Below are 22,449 nucleotides of genomic sequence, written 5' to 3'. Positions count from 1 at the left end.
CTGATCTGTACAACTTGGAGGGGGATAAGAGGAGAATGGGAGGGTGAAAAATGAGGGAGGGGATAAAAAGTTACATCAGAAATGTAATCACGACCTTTCTTCTGTAACTGTAACCCCTATGTATATCACTTTGACAATAAAATTAAAATAAAAAAAACACAATTTAGGTCTACTAATCAAGATTTTTAATATAATGAATGATTTGTATCTAATATAAAATTCAGTAAAGATACTTCACTTAAAATATTTGATGTATAGCACATGACTATTCTCAGTTATTATTATGTCAATTTATTTTATTATTTCTCTTATTTGGTTTTGACTTATGTCCTTTGTTTATACATGCTTGCACATACACACTCATACATTCACAATAGCTTCATTTAGTTGTCTTAGTTTTTATGTGTAAATGTGTAGTATGTGACTCTTCTCCTTGATCAGAGGCTAGAAGGTTAAGAAAACAGAATTATGTACCATTTCATTGCTCAACATCATAAAACTTTCACCACCATAAGGCTTCTTTATGTTTATATTAAATCATTTTTCTAGCATTATTTCCCAAATTTATGTATATCATACACACTCTCTCCTTTACAGAATTCTTTTCAAACAACTCATTCATAACTTATACTTTGTCCCCAAATTAAGTCCTGCATCTAAAGGAAAAATTTCATGAAATCTGCCTTGCCTTTTATCTCCTTATACTCAATATCATTGTTATTTCCAGTATAATTCATAACTACGTGGTAAGAGAAGAAGAAACACACTATGAAAAAACTAATAGATCAACTTATACCCAAGTATATAGGAGATTCCTTTCCCTCTCTGATAGTAAAAGTAACCATTCATTAATTTAATGATGGTGATTCAATATCATATAAACAAATACACCAGTAGTAATCATTTATATTGATTAGACATAGTTGATGTTTGCATGCACTTACAAAGAACTGATTGCACGTATATGTAAATATCCTATTGCAAATAATATTGTGACTATGCATTAACAAATAGAATATATGACAAATTTTCAAAATTCTTTTCTCTAAATGTAAATAAAAAAATCCTCTATTTTCTTCCAAATCTTAAGGGTTTCTACTTGTGGATTTACATATCAAATGGTCTTCTGGATAAAGGAAATAAAAATCTCCTATTCCTATTGAAATAAAAATATGCTTAATGCATAAGAGGCTTAACCTCTCACATACATAAATGAATATGTTTCGATGTGCATTTATGTATGAAATTTTTATAATTTCTGATAATTCTAGCTTTTAAGAACAACATTAGAGGACCACTAAAGATCACAGTTACGGTTAAAAGTAATTGGTAACATTATTTTTCTGGGGAAAAAAAACACCTTTGGGAAAGAGTCCCAGCTAAAAGCCAACCAACAGGAATATTTTTATAATCACTGCACTGTGATTTGCTGACCTTTGCTAAAAGTCCTTTATTGTTTTTCTCTTGTCTCCAAAAACCATTAGTTGAACAATGAACCATATATAATTATTACCCTTGTTCTTTAGATGACTTTAATCTAAAAATGCTCTCAAAAATCATTCTCACAAGCTGTGCAATGAACACTACACACAAACACTTGGTATTAATTTACACACTTTAAATATTTAAATAAAAACAAAATATTTTTATTAATATGGACATAAGTGACAGGTTTGCAAAATAATTCTATTCACTATATTGGTGATAACATTAGCAAGCTATCTCTGATGAGGCTAAAATGACTACATTGTGCTATAACTGAACACTCACTCAGGATTTCTCATACTGTCGTGATTGGTGAAAGACAGAAATGGAAAGTTTGAAAAATATTTAGAACTTCATTGTAAGTAGCCACTGAGGCAAGGAATCAGGTACACCTTGATCATCTATGTGACCTGGAAAGGATCCTCATACCTGTATCTCAGTGTTCCCTTTTCTTTCTTTCTTTCTGTGAATCATATAGTAATTTTACTTTTAGTTTTATGAGATACCTACATACTGATTTCCATAGAGATTACACTAATTTACACCACCAACAGTGCAAAAAGGTTCCTTTACTCTTTCACATGCTCTTGTGAAAACCCTTTTTAGATGCCAGGAATATATTTTTAAAATTCTCTTGGGTGTTGACTATCTTCTCTGAAATAATGTCAGTGAGTTTGATTTTAGTTTTCTAAAGTGTCAGGAATATTTCATGTTAACACTCCATAATAGAAATGAATTTTGGATAGCTAACTGTGTACCTTGGAAAGTTATCAAATGACTTACTCTGTTCTCACCCTATAAAATGATGTTTTAATATTTTACATGATACTCTAAGAATAAAGTCCCTAGTGAGATGCTAGGGATGTACAAGCAATTCACAAATTTATATTTCACTCATTTCTTCTGCCAGCACATTAACGTAGAGTTCAGGAAATGTTTTGCCACTGGTTTTTCCTGCATATCTGCTCAAGAGCTTCTCATGTCATTGTGTAATCTGTAGGTCTATGTAGACCTTATTTAGATTTTTTGACAGAGAAAACATTCCCTGGTACATTTCTGAAAACTTTTAATAATGCTAGAAATTACCTTTCTATGTTTAGATTTCACTCTCTATATGGAAAATATTTATGAGTTTCTTTCTAATGCTATCTTAGTCTTATGGGAAGAGATGATGTTCCCCATATTTTGAGACTACTTCACCTTCTCCCACATGATGACAAATTCTTGTTTTAGAGCACATATACTGGAAAGCAAAGCTTGTGCTACTCAGTCATTTATTCAATAAGTAGTTGAGGGCACTTCCTATATTCCTGGGACAGTTAGGCACTTGGATTATAGGGTTGACTATGGTAAAAGAGGGTTCTTTTTTATCAGAGTGAGGGTGCTAAGCATAAATTTAAAATAAATAAATAATATAATGAGGGATATTATGCATAGGACCATAGTTAAAGGCTCTAGGGAGACTTAGGCCAGGATTGTTTGGGAGTGATACTTAAGCCATAAAAACAGCAAAAGATTGAGCAAAGACAGTAAGGAATTGTACTGTGGAATCTGTGTAAAGACTCCACATACAAACATAGGAAGTAGAGGACAGGGGATTACATGTTTGCAGCCTTCTTGGGCTACATAGCTAACTCTGACTCTAAAACAAAATCCCTAGCATACCACAGATTGTAGTTAGGACATTAACTTTCTAGGTAGATTATTATTATTATTTGGGAAATTTTGATATCAAAATTTTAGTTATGATTTTGTTTTTCTATGATATTCATTAAAAATATATTGAAAAAGCTGTCAGTTTTAATTTTTATTTTGTGTTGTTCAGTGCTTCATATATTATCTTAATATAATTATATCCTCAGTATTATTTTATGAACTCATAGAAAGTTATTAAATGCTTTTATGCTGTGGTACATTATTTTTCATTTTTAAAATATGGAACTTACAAAGAGATTTACTTTGTTTTGTTATATGCTGGCTTTTCATGCTTCATAATTTCTCCAAACCATGATTTCAACTTTGAAACAGCAATGTATCTAAGTGGTTTATAATTTGTTGGTAGAAATGTTTTTTTTTTCTGACAATTCAGTCTTCTGAAAACATGTAAGTATTCTTTTGTGTGGGTGAGGGGGGTCCAGTCTTGGGGCCTGAACTCTGGGCCTGGGCGCTGTCCCTCAGCTTCCGCTCAAGGCTAGCGCTCTGCCATTTGAGCCACAGCGCCACTTTTGGCTTTTTTCTTTTTGCTTATGTGGTACTGAGGAATCGGACCCAGGGCCTCAGGCATGCAAGGCAAGCACTCTACCACTGAGCCACCTTCCCAGCCCAACATGTAAGTATTCTTGATACTCAAATGTCTATGCTTGAACCCATGTTTTCTCTCAATTGTTTGGAAGAGAATTAGATATTAATTAATTGAATGCTGGCACAATTAGTATGATGGTTAATATTATTTGTCACTCTGACTGTATTGAGAAATACTTAGAAAATTAATCCTCAATGATAAACTAAGCAAGGAAGGCCCATAAATAGGGTTGTGTGACTAGGGCCTGGAAGGAATAAAGGTACTAGTGAGATGAACTGCTTTGCAGGGACACATTTTCCCACTACAATGGACTGAATCTTCTAAAAGTATGAATCAAAGGAATCTTTCCTTTCCAAAGTTGTAGGATTGTTTAATTTTGATGTTGTTTTATTTTGAATTTTCACAATAACAAGACAGTCTCATGTATCTAATATGAAAGAACACAACTCATTAGGTTTTCTTGTTTGTGTTTAACCTTAACAGATAAAGAAATGGTTTTTCTCCAGGTTTCCTCCAGCTTTCAGAGGGCATCACAGCAATGTGAATCATTTAGTTAGCATGATGAAACTGAACATTTTCTAATCTACACTACTGTTTATAACAAATATTTATTTTATGTTAAAGTTGGGAATTTTGTGATATCCTTTTATATTTGCAATAAAAACTGAAATAATTACTATAAACATATTTTACCCCACAGTCCCTTGAAGAGGTACTGCTACAACCTTCTGTGATCCATGTATTGAAGAAGTATTGTCTTATACCCATAAACACCACTGATAGTCAACTTATTTGAAAGTATACAATTATTGCACTAGTGTCTCATGTCTGTAATCCTAGCAACTCTCAGGTGGCTGAGAACTGAGGGTAATTGTTCAAAGCCAACTCAGGCAGATAATCCTTCCAGGTAATTATATCCAATTCAGCCAGCTAAAAACTAGCAAATGTAAGCATGGCTTAGACAGTAGAGTGTCAACCATGAAGGTTAAATCTGAGTGAAAACATGAGGCTGTGAAGTAAAGCTCCAATGAAAGTAAATACCCCAAAATGTTTCTAAGTTCTCTGTCTTTTTGATAGTTACATCTTTCTGTGCAACAGCAGTGATACTCTGATCTTTAAACCAATTAAATTGTTTCACCTGAAAAAGGCATGTCTCCTGTTGAGTACCTTTCTGAGAAGAAATATTTATCATACTTTGCTAACCATTACTAAATCTTCCATGAAGTCCCAAGCCATCCTGCACATTCCTTGTGGGTCTTCCGTCCCATTCCTGCCTATTTCCCCGTCCCAACTGCTTATAGACAGCCTCCAACAAAGCCATTTCTTTTCCTCAAAATTGGCATTATTTTGCAACAGTAGGTCATGATAAAACAATTTACTTGACCTCCAGTCAGCTATTCTGTGCATTTTATTTTGTTAGTAGAACCCAAACCTGGGATTCCCTTGGCTTGTCCTTGTCGTAATTTTTTATCCATAGATCTTCCCTTATCTCGTTGCTCTTTTATTAAAAGCCCTACTAGTTCATAATATACTTAAAATTGAGTTCACTTCTTTACTGAGGTTATTTTTCTCCTACTCTAATATTTAAAAAGTTAAAATATATTTCCATACTGTTAATTTCTGTGTGTCTCTGTTTATCTAGAATAGTAGTTTATCTTGAGATATCAGTTGATAATAGGTGTGAAATAGAGCATCGGCTTCCAGTTTTTCTCTGCTGAATGATGGTGATGACATGTTAAGTGGCCTTACGGGCTAAAACATAAATTGGGAATTCAAGGGGAGCATAGATTTCTAGGGGGTATCAGGACCAGTAAGAACCAACATTGAAGAATACTGGCTAATAAAGAGGCCATGAGACAGAAATGAAACCAAAAAAGCTTAGTATTTAATTAAAGTAAACAGATGGTCCAATTAAGACTAAATGAGTGTGCTCTCACAATTCCCTGTTTCTGAGTTTTCATGTTCCTTTCCTTGCTTTAATGTCTACTTAGCTATGAATTCTACATAAAAATGAAACAGATTCTAAACAGACTGGGATGATATGTTGTCTAACAATTTATATTGAGAAATATTGAATGAGAAATTTGGGAGTCATTTGTGTAGTCCAATAGATTTTTCCTTAACATCACCAAACCTGGCATATATAGAGTTTTATTAAATCAATAAATTTGATAAAATGTCTATAACATATCTATATTCATATTCAAGATAAGTAGAGTTGCATGTGTAGGATTCCCTGCTTATGGTGGTCCTAAGTATTAAGAGTAGATAAAATTTGTTTTCTGAAATAGCTTAAACTCCATGAAAATCCTATATTAAAGTAATTAGTATAGTAATTATTAATAGGCATTTGAGTACATATATAAAATATTTTAATATGATATCAGATGAAAATATATGGCAAATGTTTGGTGAGGATCTACAACAGATATCGTTGGGCAAGACACAAAGATTATGTACAGAATAAATAAGAGCATAGTTTCTTGAAATCACTTAATGTATCTTTCATTCAATGTCTATTAAATGACAGTGCTTCAGATATATCTAAAATATATTCTTTGTGGGGTTTTGTTTATTTTGTTGTTGGTGGTGGTCATGGGGCTTGAACTCTAAGCCTGAGTGCTGTCTCTCAGCTCTTCAGCTCAAGGCGAGTATTCTACCACTTGAGCCACAACACCACTTCCAATTTTCTGGTGGTTTATTAGAGATAATAGTCTCATGGATTTTTCTGCCTGGGCTGGCTTTGAACCATGATCCTCAGATCTCAGCCTCCTGAGTAGCTAGGATTACAGGCCTGAGCCACCAGCACCCAGCTAAAATATATTCTTGCATGACTTTCTTGTATTATGAATGTATAATTAATTTTAGTAAAGTTAATAAATGTCAATAAAGTTGCTCTTGTCACAAAGGTTTCCCTTGTCCTCTACAAATTTTCTCCTCCTCCTCCTCCTTCTCCTCCTCTTCCTCCTCCTTCTCCTCCTCCTCCTCTTCCTCCTCCTCCTCCTCCTCCTATCTCCTCTCCTTCCTCCTTCTCCTTCCCCTCCTCCTCAGTCGTCTTCTTCTCCTTCTCTTCCTTCTCCTTCTCCTTCTCTCCTTCTCTTTCTCCTTCCTCTTCCTCTTTCTCTTCTTCTTCCTCTTCTTCCTCTTCTCCCTTGCCAGGAAAGATGCTTGAACTCAGGCTCTTATGCTTTCATGGGTTACACTCAACCATTTGATGACTGTATCAATCCTGACTTTTACTGCTTATTTAGAAGGGGAGTTGCACAGACTTTTATTCCCTGATTGGATTTTAGTTTCTATCCTCAATTTCTCAACCTCTTGAGTAGTTATAAGTCACTGACATCTTGCTGAAAAATTCTTTTCTCATGATATTTTAAAGGTCTGAACAAAATACATAATTCTGACAAAAGATCTTTCATGAACCAAGACCAGATTTTCATCTTAGCTGCACAACTTAGCCATTGTATATTATTTGAAATTACTGTATTAAATTTGACCTATTAAGGAAGAAGAGAAATCTTCTTAGCTATTATATCTGGTATTTTGGCTGGTTTAACACAGAAAATTATACATAGCTAAAGGCATTCTGAACTAATGAAAAAAGTACTTAATATGAACATATGTAAAAATATTCAGAATATTGTAACTGAAATTCACCTTCAAAAACTGATGTTCAACTTTAGGAAGTTCATTTTTCTTTGGTTATTGAAGAGTATTGTATGAATAGTTTAATATTGCTGTAAGTGAACTATTCTAGACAAGAAAGAACATTATCACCTATTTTTCCCTAATGAAAAAAATAATTATTTCAATTATTATAATGTGTCTAATAATAACTGCATCTCAAAAGTACATGAAGGAAATCAAATCATTAAAGTCTTTGGGGAAGTGGTGCTGTGGCTCAAGTGGTACAGTGCTAGCCTTGAGCTGAAGTGCTCATGGACAGCTCCCAGGTTCAGAGTTTAAGCCCCATGACCAACAATAAATAAGCAAGTAAATAAATAAATATTCTTAAAAAAATAAAGTCTTTGATGAGAAATATTTACTACCAACAGTATTATGATAGCTTCTTAGCAACAAATACTTTTACATTCAACTCATATATTTTTAATAATTTAATTAGTATTTTTTTGTCAATGAAAAGTCAGTCTTGACAGAAAAAGTGAGTATTTATAAAAAGAGGTTTGTTCTTGTCTGGTATTTAAAGATTATTTATGTGTTATTGAAATACTTATTTTTATTTTCAAAGAATTATTCAAAGATTAACCGTTAAGAGTACTCATGGTATAAAATTTTGCTCAGAGATAAAATGCTTACCTAGCATGGACAAGACCCTGGCTTTGAATGCCACATTTACACACACACACAAACAGAGGCACGTGCACAATGCACGCGCACACACACACACACACACACACACACACACATGATGATTTAAGCTATAGCTAATTCCTTAAAGTTGCTAATATTTATTCTATTTCCCACATAGTAGATTTGCAAAGAGACATCTCAAGGACTTATATATCCACTGTACTGTGTAACCTTTAAGGTGCAGATATACTTCTATTATTATATAATAGAGTTTATTACTATATAATAGAGTCTATTACTCTGGGATGACTTTATCATACTATTGATGTATTTAGTTTCCTTGGCACTGTCTCATTTCTCCCAAATTTATATAATAACCTATACTTCCACATTATTGTTTTTGTCATAGATATTCCCTTCTAAAATTGGCTATTTGTTATTTTGATCATTACAAGTAATTTTAAAGTATCGATTATGAATATTTTCATTAAATTTTAACTATGAGAGTCATGGAAATATACATTTTAACTTACTGCTATTAGGCCACAATAAAATGCTTAAAATTTAATTTATAGAACTTGTACTTCTATTTAACTCAAGTTATTTTCACTAAAATAGGTAAAACACAAAATTCGAAATCTGATTATTGTTATTATCCTATGGATATTAAAGTACATATCCACATACATATAAATATTTTTGCTTGTACATGAAAAATAAATGCAGCAAATGTATTGATAGACATTCATTCTCACTGTATGAAAAATTGAGTTATTAAATTGTGTAAGTAACATGACATTTTTAGAAACAAATGTGCTTGACATTTTAAAGTTTTCAATACAATCAGAAGTTAAAATTGTATAATATTGTCAAAGATATTTAACTGATTCTTTCAAAAAAGAATGGATGTTTATTTTATTGTGATATTGATTTGATTTCTTGTAGTATGAAAACATACATCTTGCTTTTAACTTATATTCTAGTTTTAGTGCATAATGGCCAAGAAACTCCTAATCTTGTCCATTTGAATAATTACTATAAGGAAAAAGAAAACAAAAAAAATGAAAAGATCATCTTACATTTAGTTAAAATACTCAGAAAGATGTTCAGTAGAAATTTCTAGATCAGTACCATGTAGGCATCATGATATCATGATTAAAATGCCATTCTAGAATAAAATTGTGAGAGCTGAAAATGAACAATATATACATTTTCTTTGATCTTGAATAAGTCAAAATATTAAAATATTTATTTGTCTATTTAGTGATAGATCTAGGGTTTGAATTGAGGGTCTGGGATCTGTCCTTAAGTTTTTGCATTCAAGACCAGTGCTCTACCACTTTCTACTTCTTGCTTTATTCTGGTTATTTGGAGATAAGAGTCTCATGGACTTTCCTGACCTGACTGGCTTTAAACTATAATACTCAGATCTCAGCCTTCTGAGGAGCTAGCATTACAGGCATGAGCCACCAGTACAGGATGCACATTTTTTCATGACCAGATTAACCTACCTAAATAAGAATGACATATAAAACAGATTTTCTTTAAGCACAAATGAAATAACTCATCAGATTTTCTGCCATATAATTGATTCCATAATAGGTATTAATTGTGCATGTGATACCAAGAATCCTTGAAAATGATTTTGTCAAATAATTATTTGTGCTCTACTGTTTGAAATTTCGCAAATACAATAATTTCTGGGTTGTGAGAAATAAAACATATAGGTCTGTTTCATGAGATATATGATAACAGCCTAATGGTTTTGTGGTCCTCTCATGATAATAACATCTTAAAATGCACTACAGAAAGAGTAATACCTTAAAATAATTCTTAGGGACTGATTAGGAAATGAGGACAACCATTATCCTTCCATAAGAAGGCACATCTGGGGGCTGGGAAGGTGGCTCAATGGTAGATTGCTTGCTTTGCATGCCTGAGGCCCTGGATTTGATTCCTCAGCACCACATAAGCAAAAGAAAAAAAGCCGGAAATGGCGCTGTGGCTCAAGTGGTAGAGCCTTAGCCTTGAGCTGAAGAGCTGAGGGACAGCGCCCAGGCCCAGAGTTCAGGCCCCACAACCGGACCCAAAAAGTAAAAGAAAATAAAATAAAGTCACCATCTTAACCTTTTTTTTTTTTAAAAAAAAAAAGAAGGCACATCTGTTTAATAGACAAAAACATGGGACTTGAAGTTAAATTGTTGTTCTAAAAATTATTAAGTAAAAAATATTGATTACACAGACATTTTTCATAGAAATGTCATGCAGAATGCAAAAATATGGAATGCCTATCTATTGGCTAATAAAATGACCTATAATTAAAATATCCTTAAATGTTCAGTATGACATGAACAGAGCAGACTTTTAATGCACATTCAAAATTTAAATTTTGTTTGTCTCAGTTATCTCCAAGGAAGACTGCTCAGTCACCTTTTGTACATTGAGAATACAGGAAAGAGGACAATTTGGGGAACATTACAAATCACATAACCTATATTTTGGCACTAATGTCATGTCAGCTGTTATTTGGTTTATTTGCATGTTTTATATTATTGCAACACTAATTCTCAATCAAATTTTGAAAAACCACCTACACTAGCTTACATAGGCTTTAAATAGTCTACTAATTATATTTAGAGTTTATTTCACATATGATACCAATAGCTTAATTAAAAAGAAGTAGACATTTCTTAACTGTTACTTTCTTTTTTTCTCTTTTGGTAGAAATACATAAGATATTTCAATGGGGCATATTAAGTAGTCCATTTTATAGATTAGAATAATAGTTACCAAAACATTTACATATTTTGCTGCGCTTTTAGAACAGCAGAAACAGACTAGCAACTAAGGATACTATGTATCATACTTTAATTTCCTATTCAGATTTAAAATAGCCACTTTAGAAAAGCCAGAACATTTTAAATTGTTTTTCATAAATAGCTGAGATATTCAAATTTGATATTTAGTCAATTGTATTTAATAATTGTCCATTCTTTTTTTCTAGTTTTGGGAAAACACAGACTTATCAGTCTGTATATGAGAGCTGATTACATGTGCTAATGTAATTACATGTGCTAAACATTACTAATTTAGAAGCATATTTTTATTAGGCTGAACATATTCTATGAACCTTTTTATAGTGTTTAATCTTAATACATTCTGATTTTAAATGGAAATACCTGCTACTTTTTAAAAGCTACATTAAAATACGATTTTTAAAAATATTTAAAAATTCTAATTAATCTCATACAATTGTCAATGAATTGTTTATGTATATAGAAAATTATGTATATATGTACAATTATGTATAGGGAAAATTATGTAAAGAGAAAATTTTTCATTACAATAAATAAGACTAACAGAGTACAGGTTCATAATAGAAGTTCTTATTTATTATTTCTTATTATCAATAGGAAAATATGGAAAATTTAGATTTTACTTATGTTTTCTGAGACCATTCTATTATTTTCCACTTATGATAGCATTTTAGCAAGATCTGCTTATAAATATTATCTAATAATACATATGATTTTAGTTGATCTGTAAAAATATTTGAAAGATTAGAGGGTATTGCTTATTATTATTTATATCAAAGATTTTTTTTTTTTGTCAGTTGTGGGACCTGAACTCTGGGCCTGGGCACTGTCCCTCAGCTCTTCAGCTCAAGGCTAGCACTCTACCACTTGAGCCAAAGCGCCATTTCCAGCTTTTTCTGCTTATGTGGTGCTGAGGAATTGAACCCAGGGCCTCATGCATGCAAGACAAGTGCTCTACCACTGAGCCACCTTCCTAACCCTATGCCAACAATGTTTTTAAAACTTACTTTATTGGTTTTGCATTGGTTCCCCCCTTGTCCTTTTTCTCACAATTCTGTTGTCCCCTTCCTTTCCCTAATTCAAATAAATTTATATACAATACCAAGCTACCAGAATCAAATATTGTGACAACATAGGAGGAAGAACATAGAAAGGAATAAAAATCATATAGTACATTAAAATGCAACAGTGATATACACAAGATAATAAGTTGGAAATGCTCTGTACAACATGGAGGTTAGCGGGGGGGAGAGGGAAAGTAGGAGGAAAATGAGGGAAAGGGTAACAAGTTTGACAAGAAATGTACTCACTATCTTATTTATATATCTGCACTTCACCTTGGCAATAAAAAAACCTTATTTTAAAAATGAGGAAAAAATGCGTTTGTATTCCTCAATATCATATGTCACATGAAGTACAAAGAAAAGACTATCAGTTATTATCATTAGTACATTTCTGTCAGCCTCTATTAATCATGTTTTCCTTTGTACTTCTCTCTCTCTCTTGCCTTTTGAAAGGAAACAATACATAACAATGCACACTGACAGATAATACTTTAATCAAATTTTATAAAAGCATTGGGAATATTTAGAATTGTATATGGCTGTCTGATTTTAAAGAGGTACTTTACATCAGTTGTCTAGGGAGCTCCAAACCTCTCTTCAATAATGCAAAGGTAATGCTGAGACATTAAGGCAGAAGCACAAACATTTGTCATCTAACTACATAAAGATGAACAGAGTACCTTTCAACATCATTCATAGGAAGTAACGAAGGGACAATAGAATGATTGAGCTGAAAAATATATGAAATTTATTTTTCTGGAGCTAGAAATGACTTTATTGTGTAAAAAAGAGAAGCTTCGTAGGTGGCAAGTTCTTTTAATAAAATGTTTTGTTTTCATATTCTTCCACAGAAATAAACACCAAACTGCCAAATTGTTTCAAATTGTTTATATTACAGCCACATCACAAAATTATTTTCTTTTATTATCTGTCTGATGAAACCAGAAATAAGTTTGATTACCAGTTTGGTTTTGTAGTGTAACACACGGTGTTTTGGGGGGATAGGTTTGAAATTATTTCTTCTTTTTTTTCAAAACAAAAATACCCCCCAAATTGTCCAGTTTGTGAGTTTGGTTTGACAATGTTCATGTACCAATCTATACTTCAGGTGTAAAGATTATTGGTCTCTAGGACATTAATTAAAGAGGTATCCATTTTGCCAGAAGAGAGTGTACTCTAAATGCTGGTGGTGATAACAGATGAATGTGTGTGTGTGTGTGTGTGTGTGTGTAGCCTAGTGTTCAGTCTAATGTTGAAGAGTGGTTGGTAAATACATGAGTCTGTTGGGCATTGGTGGACCATACCTATAATCCTAACTACTCAGGAGGTTAAGCTCTGAGAACTGAGGCTTTTGGGAAAACAAATCCTAAACACTGTGTTCTTCAATTAACTGTCAAAAAGCCAGAAGTAAAAGTGAACATCAAGAAGAAGAGTGCTTAACGTTAGGGAAAACAACAACAACAACAGCAACAACAACAAAACCTAATTAAGAGCTCAAGACCTCAAGTTCAAGCCCTAGGAGCAGTAGTTATTTCTTTTATCTTTTTTTTCCCTCTCTTCTGGTTCATTTGTCATGGTCACTGTTTCTGATTTCAGTACCCTTTTTCTTGTATATAAGTTTATCTGATTTGGGGAAAGAAAGGGGAAACACAGAAATGGTGGGACAAAGGGTGAACCAATGCAACAGTGACACTCATTAGACACTTTGATGGAAATGAGCTTCACAACTTGGGGATGAATGAAGTGGGGGAAAGGGAAAGTGGGAGAAAAATTAAGGAGGGGATAACACTGTTTGAAAAGAAATGTACTCATTACTCATGTAACTGTAACCCCTCTGTACAGCACCTGTACAATAACATTTATATATGTATATAATTAAATGAAAATATATGTTTTTTCATAGAATAGTAATCCCTATTAAAATTTCAATTAAATTATTTTACAGTAGTAGGAAATATGATCCTCAATTTCTATGGAAATACACAATTTGCTAAGCAATGCAACCAAGAAAATAGCATAAGAAATAACATTAAAATTTTTTAAAAATAATCTAGAGTTCTCAGAATCCCTAATATTAAACCATTTTTCAGAGCCATGGTAACCAAAATAGTGTGCTACTTGCATAGAAAAAAGGAAACAAATAACATAACAAATACATAAACAGAAAAGAGAACTCAAAAATTAAAAAAAATGTTTACAAAATAAGCCTACAAAAATAAGCAACAAAACAGAGCTAGAGATGTGTCATACGTGGTAGTATGCCAGCCTAGCAAGCATGAATCCTTTGGTTCAAATCCTAGTACTTTAAAAAAATCATAAGGGATATTAAGAATGAAGGATGAACTATATTTTTACATATGAATGAAAAATATAAATTTCAGACTGTTATGTGATCATTCTTAAAGTTCAATAAGGTGGGAAATATTTTTGCTTTTTTTTGTTTTGGAAAACAGTATTAAACTTAAAATCCTTTTAAAGAGGAGACCATAAAAAAAATCCAACAACAACTAAAACACAAAGGTTACTTTGATGTTTACTCACTCAACTCTTTTAAAAAATGGCTTGCCTTTTTGATTGTGAACACTAACCATCAACTGAAATCCCTCACACTGTTCTATGCCATCTTGAGAGCAGAAGTACAAAAGAGTTGATTTGAAGGCTTGTAGGAAGATAGCATGCTGTAGCTATTCACAACAGAGGTGTCCCTCTCCCCCAGTGTGTTCCTAATCAAGGACTGAACCAGGTCCAGAAAGAATGAGCATATTCACCAGTCTCATTGCTTAGACACAAATGAACTTAGCAATTCATGTTCCTGTTCACACTGGAACAAAAGTCCCATTTTTGTTATTAATCTTGAAAACACTCTGAGTATGTTAGGCCATTTATTATGGTGACAGCATATAGTCTCTCATTGGCTTATGAAAGATTAGTCATAACATTCGTTTCAGTGCTTTTAAAAAAATCAAAACTAAAGGAAGGATCACTGGAAGAAAAATTGTGAATTTTCTGGATTTGTGGCGTGCATACATCCTTTCTATTTGTCTCTTTCAATCTAGTGTCTGTTTTTGAATTTGGGGTTGTCAAAGAGGTGTCACTGGTTTCTGCTTCCAAACAGAATTTATATCTTAAGCACTAAGACTTGACATTTGCATATTAAAATTCTGGCAAACATAAATGTGTTGAAATCAGGTATTAGTTCAGTTCTCAAATGTCAAACATTCATCAAAAAGTGATAAATGAAGGGACAATATTTAGCTTTAGGGGAGAAGCTTGTCTTTTCTAAGACGTGATACTTTATCTACATCTTTTGAAATACCAACAGTCAATTAATTTAATACATGAGTTAATGTATAAATAAATCAATAGGAGTTATTATTCTAGGAAAAATTAGAAGTACATAGGAAACCCATGGGTAAGATCTTGATGTACCAATAGTAATTTCACTTAATTATTCTGGGTGTCTCCTGTTATCATTTAGCAGAGGGCATCTATGAGCTTGGCAATTTATAAGGGGGAAAAATCTCAATGGGATGATTCTTCCTTTTTTAGGGAAATAATTTTGCAAAATGACCTTTGCAGAAAACCCATACTAAAACTTTGACATGAAGGATGCTTTTCTATAATTGTATGGAACTCTGGTTGCTCTAAACATATATCCTGTGATTACTAATGGGCAAGCAACGAGATTACTGACCTATTTTGGCAGATTGTAGGTTGTTTCCTTCTGACTCTGCTAATTGCATCTCGTGAATACTGGAATAAAAACTGCTGTGCTGGAAGACATTGCTGTCATAGAGCCAATCAGGTATACACATGACCGGTGGGAGTGCTCTTCCCACAGCCTTGAGCCCTGAGGAGGTTCTGAGCAGCTGGTGCCATATCAGAGCCTTGTGTCACATGGCTCTGCACACAGAGATTCTCCGCAGTAAGCAGGAATGCCCTGCAGCTTTTTTCTTTATGTGGGGAGGGGTGGGGAGGAGAGGGAGACAAACAAACAAAAAACTCTTCTTCCTTATTGAGAAAGTCTGCTAAATATATATGACTGCAAAGCTACTGAGAATTGGGGAAGCAGAGAGGAAAAAAAAAATGCCTTTAGTTCTGGTACCCTGAACTTTGAGCAATGTTAATGGGAGTTGTGTGCTTACAAAAGAAATGCAAGGGCAGCAGGATTGCACCCTGGGTGGTTTCCAAAGAGCAGCCTTAGCTGTGAGACACATTACAAGGTGGTTGAGAAGTATCAGAGGCTATTTTAGGGCTGAATACATTTACCATGTGGCTGTTCATTTATACCAGCTGTCTCCAAAAGTAGTTCCACTACTACAAAATTGAGGATTATTTTCGCTATTCAAAATAGCTTCTTTCTACTCAAAAGTGACTCTCACACTATGGTAAGCATTTCTTCTTTGTGGATTATTGTACCATGATGAAAGGAATAACCATAACTTGTTCTCACAGGGATTCATTCCAGGAAACCTTGAAATAGAAAACTATACAGATGCTAATATCTTGTATTTAAAATGTTACCTACTCCTACCCACCTATTTACTTTAAACCAGCTTTTGCTTATCATTTTATCACAATGTAAATATTTTGTATAGTACACAGTTTAAAGACTTCAATAATCAGTATACTTATTTTCTCAAATACTTTCAATGTTTCTTGAGTGCACAGATGCAAATATGGGGATACAGGTTGTGAACTCTATATTTTCTGGTAACAAACACTTTTTTTTTGTCAAGGAGAGGTAGGCACTATACATGTGACAGGAGATAAGGATGGTAAGAGGAAACAAAGGAGGAGGCAACAATGCTTGATAAGAAATGTACTCACTATCTTGCTCATGTAATTGTAACACTTCTGTATGGTATTTTCACAATATAAAACTTATTAATAATAATATTTTTTTTAAAAAAAAACAAGTGACAGGATAGATACCAGACAGCAGTCATTTGTTAGTTGATTTTTTTTTTTTTTTGTCAGTCATGTGGATTGAACACTGGGCTTGGGTGCTGTCCCTAAATTCTTCAGCTCAAGTCTACTTCAGCCACAGGGCCACTTCCTATTAGTCAGTTCTTTTGAGAAAGATTTGTTTTGTGAAAGACTTTTCCTTTCTTAATTAATTTCCTCTTCTTTCAATAAAAGTAATACAACATTACTTCCCACAATTGTTTTAAGAAAGACCTTAAATGGAAATGAAAATATTTTGTGTCTGATAAAATATTTCCAATCATTACTGTCAATATGATTATCATTATCTTAGCTATTTTTCTTCCCAGGTATTCTGTAGTACAATTTTAAACCAAGAGCAACAACAAATTACACTTGGACCTTGCTGTTTGTGGGGGGCTCTTTATGGTTACCTACTTTCCTCAATGTAACTGTGAAGATGGCTGGTTATTTCATCAGCTTTTACTATTTTATGTACTAGGTTTTGAACTCAGGGTCTTACTACTGTGAAGTGTATACTAAAAACCAAGCCATACTTCTGGACTTTTTAAAAAAAATCTGTTAACATAGAATAGATTCTTGTAATTCAATACCTTATAAAATGAACACAGCTTTTGGAAAGGAAAAAAAGAAATCAGCATTATCCTCAATAAATCTCAGTTTACAAGGGTGAAGCACACACACAGGAAAATACGACTGTTTCTAGCATGTAGCTAAATGGTTCTGGTCCTTCTGCACAAGGGTATTGAAATGTGTGGGCCATATTCTGTCCCAATTTTTGTCCTCTCAATAAACCTGTGGGCCTCTACGATGATGTGCTCTTTAATGTTTGATGGTAGTGCTAAGTGATCATTCTCACTGTTTGTCTTATGGGCACTAACTAATGAAGGCTTTCAACCTCATGTTCCATATTTATTTCCCTTCAGGCATTAGGATTTTAAACTTTATGTCACATCTAATAGCTCATTCTCTTCTTGATTACAATTAGAGTATCCAAGTATATGCTCTGTAATTCAAAGACAATGTTCTGACACTGATTTTTCTCTCAAAATTATTTCTAGAATAGTCCTCAGAAATAATATAGCTGTACATTGAATAAAATAATAAAAATATTTACAGGTAAAAACATGTATTTAGATAGAGACATAAACAAACTACTTATAGTTGCTATTATTTGTTTGGAAGATGGCTATTTATGTCTATCCATTCCTATCTATTCTCTATCACCTTTACAAAATTCGTTCCATGTGTGGATGTTTTGTACATTATCCTAGCTAGACAAACCCACAAGCATAAGTGAGTACTACCTGCTCTTCTATTATTCAGCATTACAAATTTGTATAATCTAACGATTATTTTAGCATGAGTTCTGTGATATGTCAAGTAGAGATAACTGTAAATAATTACTTGACAATAAACTAATAAATTATACTCAAAAGGCATATAGGTCAACCATGAAAATAATAAATGAAAAAATTGTTACATTCTTGGTATAACTGTGCTGAAAAATGAACTTTACAATTTAGGTGTGGGGGGGGAGTGTAGTATGGAGGTGGGAGGGAAGGGATGGTAGGGGAAAAACAATGCTTGACAGGAAATGTACTCATTACCTTGCTCATGTAACTGTAACACATCGTACAGTGTTTTTACAATAAAAAATATTACAAAAAAGTGCCTCCAACACTAGATTTGGGTTTACAAAATGCTGCCCCACTTCCCATTGCTTGCTACTTCTATGTTTAGTGCAAATACATTCTTGTAGACATATCTGACTGTATGGTCCATACAGTAAGGAAAATCAGTCTTTTTAATCTATTGCTAGAGGTTGTATCCCTCAACTTTAGACTCTGAATTTTGTCATTTGGACAGAGTTCTATTTTATCATAGTTTGTTGTGAAAATATTTGTTAATTTTTTAAAAGAAACTAAATTGTGTATTTGCTTTGTTTGCAGTTTGATACATAGTAACTGATAAATGCTAATATAATACTATAATAATGCTAATAATTACTGTTAAATTAAGTTAGGATTAAAAAAACTTCATTTTCCCCAGCAATATGAAGGTTTTTTCCAAGTCTTTTGAATACAGTATAAAAACCAATAGTCAAGGAAAATGGATGCTTTATATTTCTTCCAAATGTATTTATATTTTCTTCGTAAAATATTCTCCCTCTTCTTGCTTCCTACCTTCTTTCTCTTCCTTCATTGTTCCCTTATGAATGTATCCTGTAGATACAGTACCTGTATCTAACTGTAGATATCATATCTATCTTGTATCTAACCTTGCCACCAATTTAATGATTTAGAAATTTTGCAATATTTGTGTTCCATCATTTTCCAGTCTCCTAATAGCATATTAAGGTACTTGATAAATAATACATGAATAGTAGAAATGAAGGTCCTTCATCTCAAGGCTGCTTGATTATAATTATATAGAAGTTAAATGTATCATCGTTAGAGGTATGACACATGTACTACTCTTCTTTATAAATGTTCTAAATATCCATTTATCCTGTGTCTTGGTTTGGAATTTCCAAAGCCAATGTTCAAAATAAGGATTTATAATTTTTTAAAAAGTAGGAAAGGAAAGATGTTGGATTGTGACAGCTAGCACCTGTGTATTCAGTAAGAGAGTAAAAAGTGGCTGGCATGCAAAGAGATTGAAATGCAGTAGAAGTAGCAAATGGACACCAAGTGAAATACAAAAATACAAGACTTTCAATTTGTTAAAGACATAAAAAAATCTTTGTATCTAACACTGAGCAACATCACAGGGAAGGGGAAGGGGAAACATTTCCCCTTTGTGGGACTTTAAGCAATAGAGGGAAGGAAAGCCATCTGAAGCTACACAGGTGCTGATTCCTTTGCTTGACTTATTTCATCTAGAAATGCAACTTGCTCTGGTTAGAAGTCTTGATTAGTATTCTGAGATAAATTCAATGAATTATTGAAAGAGATATAATAAATATAAGGATGTGTGCCAATATTAAAAGGGACTTATTATAAAAATATACGCCCTGAAATATTTTTGCTTCAATGTATACACTACATTCTAAAAGTGGTGCCAACTAAACGCTGAAATTTTAATTAAAATTTCAAGAAGCCATCCCAACATACATTAATAGGGGTTGATGTAACCATACATAAATGGGTGATTGTGGTTCCATATCTATCCTGTAGGGCTTGTGTAATTTGCTTCACTCCCTTGCTGCCATTGCTTTTCTGGCTGTTTACTCATTCCCTCTTACCACCCAGGACTCCAAATTCTTTCATTCATCCCCATAAAAATATTTAATCTACCTGTTTATTGGCTACTAACCTTGCTATTATTGTTTTGAAATCCTCTAATTTTCCTTTTTAGCTAATTACAGTCTGTAGAATGAAAAAAAAAAAACATGTGTAGGTCCCCAATCCTAAATGTTAATGTAGGATATGGATGGTTAAACTATTGCTTATAACTACATATGAAAGATCACTGACATATATATATACCTATATATATATATATATATATATATATACACACACACACACACACACATATCTAAGCAGTAATTGTTATCTGTCAGATTTTTACAAACAAAAATGCATATTTGAAGGAAATATTGAGGTAGGTGTTAATGTGGTTAGGAAAAGGACACAATATCCAAAAGAATGCCAAACTGTGTAGCAGAAAAAGTCTAGTTTCACTATTATCTGGACATAATTTTAGCATTAATATAACAACGAAACTGAAAAGGAGCAAAGATTTGATTATTGAAGGTACTTGTTCAAATGTAAAGAAGGCTGGCCAGTATTTGGTAGATAACCACTGAAAAGTTTAATTCTGGAAAGTGAGATGGTATGGCAAAAAGAGGAACTGGCTTTGCTTAGGTCACCAGTGTCAGATCGACAACTCCTTTAGAGTATCTCTGAGTTCTTTCATATGTAGTTTCCACAGTGAAGGACTGTGGGAAATCTTTCTTCCTTGTGTCTGTTTAGGTCAGGAAGAATTTTGTATCTCCTGTCATTCACATTATTTTGAAATTCCTTCAAAAGATTAGTAGTTATTATCTTTTTGAAAACTTTTATCATTTCATATATTCTCTCTGGAATATCAGCTGGCTCTTTTTGCAGAAAAATGTGTCAAAGTTCAAGTAAAAAACACTGATTTTCACAAATAAGAGATGTCCATTCTGTTTTGTGCTTCTGAAATCATATGCTGTCTTATCTTTGCTCCTTTGAGTTATTCATAGTCTAAAAGTATGCCTTACTCATTTTAAGTTTTTGCTTGGCCCCACGAGCCACTTCAGAGGTCACTGGATGAAAAGACCCTTTGGTGAAATATTTTAAAGGATCTATATGCTGTATTTTAAACAAATACTTCACTGAAAATGCTCCTTTTTTTAAGAACAGCAAGGTTATAGATGTCAATTTTTTCTAGCTTGTTGATATGTATGTTTCAATATTTTACATTTTAATTTCCACAATTTAAAAGGCAATCATTAGCTACCTTAACTTAAGTGTTTTGAGACCTAAAACTTATTTTTCTAGGCTTGTATCAAGAATACATTCCTTAAATCAGATGGAGAATCATGACTCCAGTCAAGTCAATGGAAGATACAATTTTTTATGTAAATGTGTGTATCTTTCATATTCAACTCTTATATATACCAGTTGGATTCAGAAATAAGATCTCAGAAGAATGCAGAGGTCCAGAACAAAAATAAAATTTAAAAAAAGAAAGAAAACTCTCAGTCTATAAATGGTACCTTAGTGGTGAATTACTTTTGTCTCTTGGACACATTCTAGGTAGACTCTATGAATGAGAAGTAAAATTCTGAGACTTTAATCTGCTGACTCTTTTAAGGCTATGTGTCCTTTCAGCTTAGCTTATCAATATAATATTAAAGTATATTTTTGGTTAGAACATAGCCCCTTAATATATTATTCCAACCTCTCCATTTAAAATTCCAGTGATCTGAGAGTGAAATAAAATCTTTCTACACTGAACTCAAATGTTTCCAGAGACCAGTCTCTTTCTGTGCCTCTAACATTGAATTGAGACTACTATTTTTTTTCCTGGATTCCTAATTGGAAGAATCATAGTCTCATATGCTTCTTTGTGCTTTTGGGGCCCATGTTTTTCTCTGACATATAAAGGTATTCCTCTCTTCTAGTTGCTGAATTCTTTTCTCTTTGATTATTTTCTCCAATTGTGGTTCATTCATGTCTTTTTAAAAAATTATTTTATTGTAAAGGTGATGTATAGAGGGGTTACAGTTACACATAATTAAGGTAATGAGTACATTTCTTTTCGAACAGTGTTACCCACTCCCTTGATTCTTCCTACTTTCCTTCTTCCCTCACTCCATTCTTCCCCCAACACTGCAAGTTGTAAAGTTAATTTCCAACATAGTGTCTAGTATCTCTGTTGTATTGATTAGCCCTTTGTCCCATTGTTTCTGATTTCCCTTCCCTTCCCCAAATCAGATAAACTTGTATACAAGACAAAGGGTACCACTCATGTCTTCATGTTGTTCCTC

Source organism: Dipodomys ordii, unplaced genomic scaffold (assembly GCF_000151885.1).
Source record: "Dipodomys ordii isolate 6190 unplaced genomic scaffold, Dord_2.0 Scaffold93, whole genome shotgun sequence".
Lineage (NCBI taxonomy): Eukaryota > Metazoa > Chordata > Mammalia > Rodentia > Heteromyidae > Dipodomys > Dipodomys ordii.
The sequence above is the reverse complement of the archived record's forward strand: the minus strand, read 5'-3'. Positions refer to the sequence as shown.